The sequence below is a fragment of the Panulirus ornatus genome, chromosome 28, assembly GCF_036320965.1.
Source record: "Panulirus ornatus isolate Po-2019 chromosome 28, ASM3632096v1, whole genome shotgun sequence".
In the NCBI taxonomy this organism is placed as follows: Eukaryota; Metazoa; Arthropoda; class Malacostraca; order Decapoda; family Palinuridae; genus Panulirus; species Panulirus ornatus.
This window is the reverse complement of record NC_092251.1, coordinates 4777346-4783401: the sequence shown is the minus strand read 5'-3', so window position 1 is coordinate 4783401 and position 6056 is coordinate 4777346.

Below are 6056 nucleotides of genomic sequence, written 5' to 3'. Positions count from 1 at the left end.
AGGGCAGTATAGAAGTTGAAATTACATAAAAAAAAGAGGAAAATAAATACTAACAGAATGTCTTTAGGAGATGAACAGGTGATTAGCGGATGACGGTGACGATCAGAACAGGTAAACAAATGACACAAGACTGATGATTAACGCATAGAAAACGGACGAATGGAGGATAATCATAAACGTAAAAAATGGTGGTAAACAGACGGAGGGCACGAGGAATGGGGGAAGATAAAACGCTTAGAATAATATACACGTATGTGAGGGTTAGCAAGAATCAGGAAAACGCTTAGCATTTGAAGTGGAGTCCCAAAATATATTCCCGAAACAAGGGTTAGGGTAAGAGAGACTAGAAATGAGGTAGTCGAAAAAAAATACCTGAGAAAAAACTCCATAAAGGAGACGACGAAGGTTAAGAATGAAGAGAGAAGGAGAAGAAGAAGAAAGAGAGTTAAAGAAGGTGAGTGTGCGAGACAGGTCATCAAGAGGTCATAAATAACCTGACCCAGACAGTGGCGACACTTCCCTACCTAATATCCTCAGCTCAGGGGAACTGAGGTGTGGGGAACAGGAGAGAGAGAGAGAGAGAGAGAGAGAGAGAGAGAGAGAGAGAGAGAGAGAGAGAGAGAGAGAGAGAGAGAGAGAGATGCCGTACGTCATCTTGATCCAGGCAGCTGCAAATCATCCCTTACCTCCGTCTCTCTCTCTCTCTCTCTCTCTCTCTCTCTCTCTCTCTCTCTCTCTCTCTCTCTCTCTCTCTCTCTCCCTGGGAACTGAGTGAGAAGAGAGAGGGGGGTTGGATGGAAGGATAGGATGAAAGACCATTAGACGCACAATGCTGCTCAGAGCGTCCACACACACACACAAACACACACACACACACACACACACACACACACACACTGCTCGCCCCCTATGTCTTCGTACCTCAACCCGTGACTGAAGAGAGGAGAAGAAGAAGACTTGACGCCAGAAGAATCCTCACTTGTCTATACCTGTGTTCTTCATTCCAGACCTCTTGGTTGTGTTGAGGTATCTACGTGTGATGGTATCTTGGAGTCCTTATTATGTAGATAAAGGTATTCAAGGCTCTTCAGCGAGACAAACCAGAGGTAAATTGATAATGATTAGGATTTGAAGTTGTGGTCTGTTGGTTGGTGGGATCGCACACCCACCCACACACACACACACACACACACACACACACAACACACACACACCTCTTTCATCACACATTTCACAGCTCCTGAAACTCTTGCCTTTATTTCCTAACTTTCGCAATAATGCAAAAGCAACTAAACTTTAGATGCTTAAATTAAAGCATACATTCACTCAAATGAAACTTTCCACTCTGCGAATATGCATTTGTACACTACACTAACTTCATTTCCCCCCCCCAGAAAAAAAAAAAGGAATTCATTCTCTTTTCACACGGCATATTAAAACACGGTTTACAGGCAGTTTATAAAAAGGAAAATTTGATGACCTGAGAATTCACCAACCAGAAAAACTAATGTATAGCTGATGCATACAACATCTGTATATAACTGGACATGAATTAGTTAATGTAGTGTGGGATACTGAGTCCATTTTCTATCTTTTCTACAGTGTCCAGCTCAGAATTCTTACTGAATTGAATTTTTGCGTTTCGTTGGGACATCACCTTTTCATCTTGGCTAAGGTAAAGGTAAGGGACACAAGCCAATCTCCCCAGCTACCTGTGTGTAAGCCTTTGCTTTGGCATTCTGCCCATCTCTCTTTCCCTTTAAACTGGAGCCGCACAATGCAGGCTGTGAGAAAAATGGGACGCGGTATATAAACACGCGCCAGACACGGGTACACTGGGGGGGGGGGAGAGAGAGAGAGAGAAGAGAGAGAGAGAGAGAGAGAGAGAGAGAGAGAGAGAGAGAGAGAGAGAGAGAGAGAGAGAGAGAGAGAGAGAGAGAGGGTTGGTTGATGTGTCTTGGCTACCGCTGACCTGTGAGAAACCAACGGTTGAGGTCACCCACCTTACGCCGGAGGCAGCCAGAATGAGAGCAGTGGCTCTCACGGTGATGGACCGAGAGAGAGAGAGAGAGAGAGAGAGAGAGAGAGAGAGAGAGAGAGAGAGAGAGAGAGAGAGAGAGAGAGAGAGAGAGAGAGAGATCTGTATGCGTCCTTCCCCGGGTGTTTTCCCAGCAAGACAACATCAATATCTCTCCTTCTTCCCCTGCCCCAAGCTGTCTTGGCTCTCCATCATATGTGTCGTCGTTCTCAAGGGCTGATTTCTACTAGGGTTTCATCCGACCCCTCGATGGCTTACTTGTCTCTCACTCACCCAACCAACCAACATGATAATTTCCTGTGGCGATGAGGCAGCTCTCTCTACCCAGGCACTGAGCTCCTCTCATCGGCAATCCCTGGTGGTCTTATGCAGCTCTTCCCAGGGTTGATCTGCCCAGCTCGCGGTTGATGGACACCCTCGCCACGTCAATTATACCTCGTGGGTGCCTCCCCTCCAGCAGCGAGAAAAGATCAGAGAATACCCAACTATCCTCTTTGTTCCAATAGGATTATACGCGGTTAATCCAGTTTTAAACGAGGGGTTTGGTAGTCTTTTGTTCTTTCGTCGTGTATAGGAGAGGGGGAAAGTCGGCCTTACCTCCCCCTCCTCTATCACTCTAGGAGAATGTGACGTGGCTGGACTGTATAGGTACTCAAAAAAAAAAAGAACATCTCTTTAGTCTTCATAGTAAGATCGAGTGTTCTCGTGCAATTTAATCCTTGGGAGCAGTACACCCGCTCAGTGGGGTAACACCACACAGTCTCGTCCCTTCGCTAGTCGTGCGCCGATAAGCCTCCAGTCCTTGGCACCTGGATTCACGTGGGATCAAGATCGACTCTTTATATCGTCCTGTACTTTTCCTCTTCCAGTTCACCAGGTATGGCAGAAGTGGCACAATTTGGGAGGCGGAATTTAGAGAAAATGTACACAGATAGAAAGATTGGTCGGTAAATAAACAGATGGATAGATTCCTCACACTGGATGATAGACAGTATAGAAACTTCTACGTCGTGATAGACAGTATAGAAACTTCTACGTCGAAATCGTTTTCTTTTATAGCTATTACACCCCCACAGCCACTGTCGCTTGAGATGACGTGTTGACATCGTGTAACTATATAGAGTGCCTCCATGACCTGCCACACTGTGGCACTTCCCTCAACTCTCGTCACTCTCATCTCTCATCCATCGTCCATTCCCGACCTCACCATCCATCCATACATACATTGGGATGTGTCATTTCTCTCGCACTGCACTCGCTCACCCTTCACAAAATGTCGCCCTCACTCGACACAAAGTCGCCCTCGTGAATCACACAGCACCACTCCTCACCTGTCGAACGGTCTCCTCTAAAACCTGTGATAATGTAGGGCAGTCGTTTTTCAGAGAGCCAGCACTACCGTCAACTGTTTTACAGTGGCAATATCACTCCTCCTACGAGGCAAGGTTCACTCATCTTCCCTGCTACCCCTCATATAGCTTCAGCCTTCGCTTCTATCACACAACCATCGCCTCTGGTCACTTCCTCTTAGCTTTAAGCTTCGTATAGAGTTCCAGGTTCCCCTGGGTGACAGTGCTGAACTTATGTGCCTTCTGCCACAGTTCCTCTGCCTCGTCTCAAAGACTCGAACCCTGGACACGCATGGGGAACCAGGTTGTGCACTTGTTGTGCACTCCATGACTCGTGGAAAGTCAGCCTCGTATGGCATAATAGTGCCGCCCTAACCTGTCATGTAGCACAACCTTCTTAGGTCATTATGTGCCTCTAGCTTGAATATAACAAAGGATGCAATCCTGATATGTCATACGGTGCAGAAATACGTATGAATTGCCGGGCTAACCCGTCATAAAGACAGCATAGAATGCAGTCTTTGCCTTTCTAGAATACAGTGCCACACACACACACACACACACACACACACACACACACACACACACACACACACACACACACACACACGCACACACACACACACAGGAGCACTTTACCCCCGACCATCCATTTACCCTCCCTTCACCTTTAAACCCTCAACCGCCCATCCCTCTACCTCCCAGCCCTCAACCTCCCTCAACCTCCCAGCCCACTCTTTCCCAGGTCTCTGCCTCTCAGCCCACTATTTCCTAGCTATTTAACTCCCAGCTTTCTCCCTCATAATTCTCAACTTCACAGTCCTCTACCTAGCAACTATCTACATCTCAGGCCTTAACCTTCCAGCCCTATACCTCCCAATCCTTAACCCTCCAGCCCTATACTTTCCAGCCTTTAACCTTCCAGCCCTATACCTCCCAATCCTTAACCTTCCAGCCCTATACTTTCCAGCCCTTAATCTCCCAGCCCTATACTTTCCAGCCCTTAATGTCCCAGCCCTATACTTTCCAGCCCTTAATCTCCCAGCCCTATACTTTCCAGCCCTTGATCTCCCAGCCCTATACTTTCCAGCCCTTGATCTCCCAGCCCTATACTTTCCAGCCCTTAATCTCCCAGCCCTATACTTTCCAGCCCTTAACCCCCTCATCCCTGTACGTACTTGACCGATCTTGTTTACACCTGTTGCCATCTCGTATTTGTTTACGAGTTACCGGGGCCCGTCTGTAAACGCCCCATGCTGACCCATCTGGTCTTTTATGACAACATAGACCGAACCGTTCGAAGAACTGATTAGCTTTCGTTAAAAAAAAAGAAAAAATAACTGTATCCTTATTTAAACAGGTACACGACCTTTCCATCTGCAGTATTAGCGTTTAAAAAAAAAAAAAGAAATGATATTTGAGGCTAAATTCAACTGTTCGTCCCACCTCTCCAGTCGCGCTCATCCCATATGGTGTAATAATTCATGAAGGCGAAAGGAAAAAAAAAAAAATGGAATTCTAACTGAAATTGATGTATTATGTACCCTCGATGTATCTCGTTCTTCTGAGGCGTAGATGAACGTAAGGCTGGGAATATAGAACAAACTGTCATGCGAACATGGCTATATCCTATATCATATTATATAGATAACTCGACAGGACAAGAGCAGCAAGCCCCTCCCTGCTCACCACTTACACGAGTGCACCAAACTTGCCAAAAAAAGAGCCATTGAATACCATACAGTAGAGAGGGGATATATTAACATGGAAATTTTTATAGGAAAATGTAGATGAGAATCAAACTCGAATTTGCAAATTTAGGGGGTCAGATACTCTCGGAAGGAGGCTCATGATATAAAAGGAAATACTAGTGATTGAAACACATGCTTATTTAAAGCCCTTATTGAACAGGCTTATCTACTGAAGATATCATTCAACGGCTTAGTCGTATGTCACTTGTCTTGTACAGGCAGTTGCTCAGGGAATGGAGATAGTGAGGTAGTGAGCATGGGGGTTTGGGGGAACATAAGGGTTCTGAAAGGGTTTAAATCTCTTGTGGTGTACTTAAGTGTGTTCAGCCGTGTGAATAGTTTCCTACGTATATTTCGCCCTTGGAATAGACGAAAAAAGAAAGAGAAAGGGGAAAAAAAAAAAGAGTGGTATACATAAGTAAAATATCTCGTCCAGCTAAAATCTTTTTGTGATTTCCAAAATATTTTTTGCTCCAGTTTTTCTGCCTGTATTTTCTAGTGATTTTTTTCCCCTCCCCAGTATATTCAGATTCATGGGTGAACTGCGCAGTCATATTATATACTTTTAATCAAGTGTAAATCAGTTTAGGCCAAGTTTTCAGGGGAATTTCCGAAAGCTCTGAGGTAAATCGAAGTTAAAGACTAAATGTTCGACAAAAGTACTTTTTCGTATTTCACACCAGGATAACTAGAAGTTACTGATAATGAAAACAAAGTTAATTACCCTCCGTAATGAAACATCGTGAATGGTCGATGCTAATTAGTTTGGCAGGTAAACCAAGCCATATCCCAATCAGGTTCAAGGGTGAGATTACTGGTTAAACAAGCACCACGCTGTTTAATTAGTACAATGGCTTATACGCAGAATCTGAGCAAAATGGATGGAAGAGCATTTTCACTTAATCTATAAAAGTTGCT